The sequence below is a fragment of the Apis florea genome, unplaced genomic scaffold (assembly GCF_048593485.1).
Source record: "Apis florea isolate Af1SG1 unplaced genomic scaffold, ASM4859348v1 contig_3493_pilon, whole genome shotgun sequence".
In the NCBI taxonomy this organism is placed as follows: domain Eukaryota; kingdom Metazoa; phylum Arthropoda; class Insecta; order Hymenoptera; family Apidae; genus Apis; species Apis florea.
This window is the reverse complement of record NW_028256772.1, coordinates 1614149-1623443: the sequence shown is the minus strand read 5'-3', so window position 1 is coordinate 1623443 and position 9295 is coordinate 1614149. Positions and strand designations below refer to the sequence as shown.

General features: G+C 20.9%; 1 protein-coding gene across 1 annotated transcript in view; it reads left to right on the top strand.

Annotated features, from left to right (window-relative positions):
* The window catches only part of ETHR (ecdysis triggering hormone receptor), a 103076-nt gene that overhangs the window by 19801 nt on the left and 73980 nt on the right, over positions 1 to 9295 (top strand). The gene's annotated exons all lie outside the window — the stretch shown is intronic.

The following is a 9295-nucleotide window of genomic DNA, read 5'->3' as shown; positions in this document are numbered from 1 at the left end:
CAAATTATTAACGAAAAACATTGGCCAATCAGGGAACGCATACACTCGCCATGATAATAGCGTTGGTTACGTGCCGCTGGCGAGTCACACATTGTTTCAACTACTTGTTCAATCTCGATGATTCGTTAGTAGTATGTATCCATCGCTATTGTATTGTATATATTATTTTTTGAATTCATAGATTATTTAAAATTGCAATTGCTTTAAAATGAATTTGTTCATTTTGAAGATATTTTCCATATTCTTAAATAATAACAATAAAAATAATGGTTTTGAAATATCTCAAATTTATTATTTCTTGTTTCAATTTCAAATTAAATTTGCCATTCTAGTACTCAGTAGAAAAATAACAAATATGGTGCTCCACGATTCAATAGTAATCTAAAACACAATATATTAATCTTTATTAATCTTATAATAATAATAATAATAGTAATAAAAGTTAAAAATAGTTAAAAATAGTAATTGTAATTAAATAATACAAACTTTTAATATTATATGGCACACGAGCTTTTTGTTGCCCAATCATTTTGTTTTGTGCATCATGTTTATATTTCCATTTTTCTCCTTTCTTTTTATTGCTAAGTTTTTAAATAATGATATAGATATAAAGTTATTATATGTATAAAATTTAAATAAGTATTAAATAATTGATAGTAGATTTTTATTAACAAGTATTAGAAAATAAAATTAATAATTCGATTAGTTTTTAATAATAACATAATGCTTCATTTATCGATATAAATAAATATAATAAATAAATTTTATTATATTGATGCTCAAAGATTTAATTAAAATTGCATTCATTAAGAATGCATTCAAAAATTAAAAATTTTAATTTTATCAATCTTGTATACTATATATTTAATATAGTATAATAGTACTTTTAAATTATTCTTTTAACAATATTACATTGAATAATTCAAAATTAAATATTAACCTAATATCTGTCCAAAATTATTTAAGATATTTCTTGGAATTATTCAAAATTTTTCAGAATAAATCACAAACGCAATAAAAATCAAATAGAAATTAATCAAATTGTCAATTATAAAATTGCACTTGAATTTATCACTTATTATTATTTATGTAAATATTAATTATAATACTTATAATTATAATATTAATTATTCATATTTATAATTTATTATTTATTTATAAATTGGTATCAATTTAATTGGTAACGAAAATATATTGAATCGATACATTCTATCACAAGATTTTTAATAGATAATAAAGTATTGAACAATTCTAAAAATTATTCTTAATTATTTTTTTGATTTATGTGATTTATATCATGGATAAATACGATCTCAGACCAATGGATCGTAAAATTATCTTATGTTTTTTTCGTTTACTAGATATCGACTATACTGCCAATTTGTCGAACATTGATGGATATTAATTTTGTTACGGTGAATCTTTAACTTTACTGGATCTTCGAAGGAAACTTATTTATTAAATATCGCTTGTTGCATAAGCTCAAGGCAAAACAATATCGACGCATATTGTTGCTAATGTGCTTTTAACCATTATAGTGATTCATTGTTTCATTATTCAAGAGATTTGCTACTTTTTCAATGTAATACTTCTTCCCCCTTCGTAATGATTCATATAAAGATAATGCAATTTAACTTTTTTATTGCTGTTTTTTTTATCCACCTTGATAATTTTGTACCATAAATCTTGAATCATATATTATGTTCTTTTTTTAATCATCGTAATATAATTTGAAAGGAATTTTACAAATCTAATTTTAATCCATTTATCTGCTTGACAAGAGAATTATTCAGTAACAAAAAATATTTCAAATACAATACAGTTTCAATTTCAAATAGAACAATTTATTATTACTATTATCATTACTTTATTAATGATTCTTTCCTTTCTTATAAGAATTTAAAATTATTAACGATTATTTTAATATTTCTTCTAATTATATATATAGTAAAAATTTCAAACATCGCCTAATTAAAAGTATGATAGATCATGTTGCAAGTTTCAAGATCTTGTAATCTTTTTTTTTTTCATTTTGGTTATAGTTGGTTTTCAACATTTCATAAAACTTCAATGATGTATCATCTCATCTAGTTGTATTATTACTTTTGATATTTTTTTTTCTCTATATAAATCCTAAATATCTGTAATATTAAGTTATGTAGTTATTTAACAATATTGAGAAACTTTTTATCACCTTTTATCATTATAGATAAGATTCCAAGATATCTTCAATAATCATGTAAATATAGGAATATTTTGTATACATCGAAGCAACGTAATCTGAAAAATTATTTGAATTTCGTTTCGAGTTCAAAATGATATTTGTTGATATTGCCTACATTGAAAATTAGTGAAACATTCAAATTAATTTGTTTTAATTATATTTTAATTATTTATTTTAATTTATTTTAATTATAAATATATTATATATATGTATATATTACATATATATTCATAATTTGTATATAAAATAGAATTATTATTAATTTTAATAATATATATTATTAATTGAATTCGTATAAAATATATAAAATATTTTTGCAAATTCATCAATGTTATTATATTAAAAAAAAATAAAAGTTGGTATAAATTGTAGATCAGTAATTAAAATATTCCTAGAATGACTATTGATTACAAATTTTTTCTATAGATAAAATAAAATTTCTTATATAAGATATTTTTATCATTTACCAATAGCATATATCTTTATAAAAAAAAGTGTATTAATATCAATAGCGATAATATCATTTATATATATTATATTAGATAATATAACATTCATTGGAAAAACTTTTATTTCTGTTGCTGAATTAGCATGTTTCTTATTTTTTCATATTATTATATTTTTTATTTTTTTACATTATTTTTCGCTTTGAATGAAATCAAACAACAGGAATATAACGAAACATTTAACGATTTTTTTAAAAAACATGAAATATTGATAAAATATTTAATTTGTTTCAGTGAAGATGCAGTTTTAAATTACTTACGTATTTCTTCGAACTGAATCTCGAGTTTTGAGCAATACAAAAATCGATGCTATTTTAACTTCATACTTCTATTCATGTTATTTATATAATCATTCATTTGGAAACATTATTTCAATCTAATTGTAAAGAAAACTTACAAAAGAATTCTAAATTTTATCATATTTATTTTATTTTATCGTTGTTCTAATTTTTTATAGTTAATAAAAGAGATCGAAGATTATAGTCAGTAAAAGAGAAATATTAAATGTTAATTTACAAATGATATTTGCAAGTTCAAAATCAAAATTCTTTATTTTTTCACACTTTTCTTATTTTATATTTGATTTATCAATCTCATTATTTTTTTTATCATAGAATATGAATATTTTAAATAAATCACTATAATTTCATTTTTCTCTCAAAATTCTTTGTATTTTATTATAATCAAAAAGATTATGACCATGTATATGATTAAAATTTCAAAAATAGTTATCGAAATGATCGAAAGAAGGCCAATTTCTTGTAAAACGTAAAAACGACTGAAATTAATGAATTTTTCTTATAAATACTTAAAAAAAATTCAAGATTAAGTTTTTATATATTGATTGAATTTAATTTCAGTTTTAAATTCATTGGAGTAATTATAACACGTTGAAACGAATTGTTTTCGAGATTGATTCTCAATATCATAATCATTCTAACCTCTCTAATATTGTAAATAATACAATAATGTACAATAATATTGTAAATATTATATTGTATTATATAATACATTCAAATCAAAAATCAAAAATTTTTATTACCTTGAAAGTCTTGGAACGTCTCGATAAATTCGAAATTTTTTACAGTTTCATTTTTATTAATCACTTACTTTTTCCGTTGTTGCATAGACGCAACAAGCTAGAGATAATGTCGGTAAAAATGAAAACTGGATAATATAAATAAGACAGAATAACTTTCAAAAGTTTCATAGTTATCAAGACGATTAGAATTTTAAAAAATTTTTAGATTTCAAATCAGAAGTGATTCAAGTGATTTCGAATTTCGAAGTGATTCAAATATTTTGCTTTAGTCATTCGAAATATTTCAAATTCCGTTATTAATCGTAATAAGTGAGCGAACAAATTATAACTTCTCGATCCGACTTCAATAATCTTCTTTTCGAATCTGCACAATAAAATTAATCGCAATTTTTCTCAAAAATATTCTATTATTATTTCGTTTTTTTATCGTTAAATCGAAACAAAAAGGATTGCGTCACTTTGAACGAGTTTCAATCGATTATTCGATGCGATTATTGTGATTATCATGGTATGGTAAAAATATTCTCCGATGCAAGTGATTGATACAAGAAATATGTGAATTCCAGTTTCGTTCACTGTTTCATAGAAATTTCAACGAGGAAAGTGATCTTAAAATAATTCTTAAAATTTTAGTGATTTCATTGTGATCGTTCCAGAAATTCCAGTGTATTGCATCGATATGCAAATGGACTTTAAATATTTGAGGTTATTTATTTTGTACTGAATGATCTTTTATTAAGAATACATTAAAATCGTCTAAACATTAGCTATTTTAAGAAAAATAAAACAATACAGATATTTTAAAATTTTAGAAGAAAAAAATTTGAACTATAGAAAATTAATCGGCAAACAATTTTTATTCATTGTATTATTTATATTGCACTTCATTCATTTTTATATAATAATATTTAAACAATATTTATATATAGTTTTTGATATAAAAAAATAATACGATATTTGAAATTATTTTTTACAAGTTTAAAAGAGGTTACGAGATCATCATTGACACGAATATTAATATATTTATAATTATATTTTATCATACTAAGTTTAGAATATAAATATTTATATTCTAATATAAATAATATAAGTAACAAAATTTTTATTTTTCGCATAATATTACTTATTATTGAAATTAAATAATATATATATTTTGTGAATCTTTATATTATAGAGTTATTGATAAAATTAATAAAAATAATTAATTAATTATATTATATCTTTTGAAACATTTTAAAGTTATATTTTTAAAGATATATCTTAAAAATTTCATATATATTATATTTATTGCATAAGATTTCAATATTTATTCTCTTAATTAGTATATTAAGAGTTTATGTATATTAGGAGAGGTTATGATTTATTATTATAATTTTTTCTATTTATTACAATTTTTTTCCATTAACTAATACTGTTTTTTAAAATGATTTTAATGTATTTATTCTGATTTTCTTCCTTTCTATAATTGATAATTTACTCTTATAATTACGGTATTTACAGATACTAATATATATTTATTGATTTTTTTTTCAAATAATTGATACTATTTTGATTATGGTATATCATATTTTGATATGATAATACATTTATCCAGGATTTTCTTCTAGTGATATGTGATTTTTTTAATTAACACTTCCTATGTCCACATCTACTTTTTTATTTTAATCAGTATCTTTTTTTTATTATACCAGTTCTAATTTATTTATCTATCATTTCATTCAATTATTTTTTTTTTTAAATTCTATCCATCAATTATTTTTTTTTCGTAATTAACATTTTTATTGTAGTGCAACTAGTTCAAACTTATTGTAAGCGGAAATCCCGTACGGTTTAATAGAAATGGAAATCCCATGATACAGTACTCGACATTTTCCTGTTATGTGAAACTCGTACTTCGTTGACGTCACGTATTTCTCAGATTTCAGAGATCGTTGGCTGACTATCGAACAAGTCTCGTTACTACAGAAATACTAAATCAATTTCATGTTTATGAATGAAGCAGTTTTATCGTTCTTTGGTTAGTATTATGCATTTTATATTGAATGCGGCAATTTAAATTATCTTATTTAATATTTTCTGAATCTATGCTAGTAAACTTTTATCAAGATTCTCATAATATTCTTTTTATATTTTTAAAATTTTTATGAAATTTTTTTTTATGTTTGTATGAAATTTGTTATTATATAAAGTATAATAATAAAAAAAAAATTTAAAAAAAAAAATTGAGAAAACAATCAAAAACGATATGTTTTCATCAATCTCATGTTATGAATCATATTTTTTTTTTTTCATTATTATAAAATTATTTTACTTCATTACTTGTGAATAATTATATAATGTTATGATATAGTTATGTTATATAGTAATCTAGTCATTTTTAATAACATAATATTGTAATTTAATGTTCTAGATCATCATTTATTTTTTAATTATAATAAATTTTTAATTATTGTGTCTTAATAATTTTGTGTAATATTGTGTAATCAATTTAATAAAATTTCCAATTTCTACAGTTAATTTAAATTTAATTTATCGTTCGTAGGTAGATAATTTAAATTGCCGTATTCAATTTAATAATAAAAATGCATAATATAGAATGTTAATATATTTGTGAAATATCTTCGAAGAATCTATGATTCTAGAAATCAAAACAAATACAAAATTTGAAAAATGTCGCTTAAAATATAAAAATGTCGCTTGAGACTTATTTATTAAATTATAAGCTATTTTAAACAGCGAAAAATGGAATAAACTTCGATCGATATTTTTATATATCAACTTTTATATTTGTTTTAACTTTTGAAATCAATCTTCCAATATCCTTATAGCATAATTAAAACGGTAGACACATCCTTGTCCTTGTAATCGTACTTATTTTCATCTACGCAATGATCGACCGTGTATTTTGCGTGTTACGTAACCTTGATTGAACGTCTGATTAGGTCAAGTGGCGAGAACAATAGTTGATCTCTCTCCACGCCGGGTATAACCCTATTTTACAATCTTAATTTATCATCCGAGGCAACACTCGCCCCGTTTGATTTTACGTGCGCGTTTCCTCATGCCGGAAGTGTCACTTTGATGTCTCGTTCAACAGTTGATAATCTAACCCGAAGTTGAAAAAGAACATCAAGGTCAATTTTATCGATCTCGATCTCTTATCTCTATAGAATAAATATTGTTGAGATTTAAACGACACTTTCCCTTTTTATTTTAATTAATATAATTGATTGTAGCATCTTTTTTATTTTTGTAAATTTATGGATAAATCAAATTAGTGAGAAAACAGTGTTGGAATATTGGCATTTTTTTTTTTTTTTGTTTTTCTAATGCATTATAAATAGTGAAAAGAGTATTAATAATAAATAATAGTAGTAATAGTACTAATAAAAATTTAAAAAATTAAAAGGATTAAATTTAAAATTTTTTTTCAATATTACTAGAATTGATTTTTATGATTGTAGAAGTATTTTGAAAATTTGGAAATTTTATTCTAATGTTGAAATTTTTGTAATTTCAGCGATACTTCGTAAATTTGTTGAATAGAAAAGTTGAAAAAAAAAATAGAAGAGAATTATTAAAATTTTAGAATAATGTAGAATAAAGATTGATAAAAAGAAAATTAAAATGTACTTTTGTACTTTTTCAAAAAAATAAACCATACAATGATTCACAATTTTTTTTTAATCTTTAATTTTCCTTCTGAAAATTCCAAGAAAAATATAAATTCTCATAACACGTGACATTATATTTAAATTATCTATCACATATTTGTTTATTCATATTTGTATATAAACATTTCCATAACATTTTACATACAATTATATATAATTTATTCTTATGAATGTTTATATTCTACTTAGATCAAGGAATGCAAATTATGCAGCATAATGTATATAATAATGTTATTACAAATCGTTAATAGTTATTAGTGAATCTCAAATGTAGTTTTTTTGAACTTAATTCTTTGGAGTTAAATTTTTTTTTACTAGTCATTCAAATCTTATATAAATGTTGAATTTGTAAACAAGATTTAATTAATAAAGACATTAAATTTTCTTATAATATTGAATCATTAAGATAATCACATGAATTTTTTGATTATTATTTATTATTCTATGATTCTATTATTTAGGAAAAATTATAAAGTCTTTTTAATTTTTTTTTTATTCATTTTCTTAATTCAGAACTCTGTATCAATTGTATTTTTTTCTTTCAACATTTACATAAATTTTTAACAAAAAAAAAGTTATTTTTAAATGAAGAAATCGTGGAAACAATATTAGAATATTTTTTTAAAAAATTAATAATGAATATATAAAAAAATAATGAAATAATGAAATCAATTAGTCTTTAAGAGAAAATATAATATATAAAATGTTTAACATGTTATTTTTTTTAATTTAATTCAATTAAATATTTGGATAAACTATATATATTATACGTATGTATTAATTGAATTTTTATTTAAAAATTTAATCAATGTACGAAGCATACTACAATTTCGAATCTCGATATTTTTATATTTCTATGTATAAATAGATATATATCTTTATTTGATTATGAGTGATGTTGGAATGCCTCTATGGAATGTTTATCGATCAATCATTGCAAAAGATATGAAGATCAATGAACTTTATTAAATTTATTACTATCTATAATGTACACATATACATGTCTAGTTGCAATACAATAATTTAATTCAATATTTTATAAATAAATATTGTTGTATGGAATATAATAATTTATTAATAATCAACAAGTCAAGGAGAAAGTTAACAACAAAATGTCTTGATGCATTGATTACTTTTTAAATACTATAATATTAGTATTTATATTCATTGTATATTTTTAATATTTAATATATCTTTAATATAAATAATAGGTAATTTTTCTAATATTTTTGCACATATATCTTACTTAATTGTTACTTAATTAAAATTGTTATCCATCATTCATTTTATTCAATCTATACACACTTTCCCAAAACCTTGTGATGAAGGTTTTTTTCATTGAAACATAAGCATTTCGACATTGCATTCTTATTGGACTATGGGATTTTTCTTTTTTCGCTTCCTAAGAATTAAGGTAACATTTTGGTGAAAAGATTTATATCTATGCATTTTTTTTCAATAAATAAATAAATAAGTATTTATATTTTTGTTTTATGAACTTATTTTTCCAGAAAGCTTATCAATTAATAACATTAGAAATATATATATATATTTTTTAATCCTTTTCATTTAATATTTTTATGATTAACATTTTTATATTTTTTTTTTATTTTTACTTTTCTTTTATAAGTTTAAAAATTCGTTCCATTTCAGAATGTTGGCTTAAACTTTTCTTTCTATTCATTAGCATTTCGAATGTTCAATGATTTATAGAAGAGGATTAAAAAATAAATTATTCTCAAGAATAATTATAGAAAGACGTATACTTATTTGATTTTCTTTTCAAGAAAGAGAGAGAGAGAGAGAGCGCGCGCTTGTACATGTGTATATGTGTGTGTTTAAAAGAACT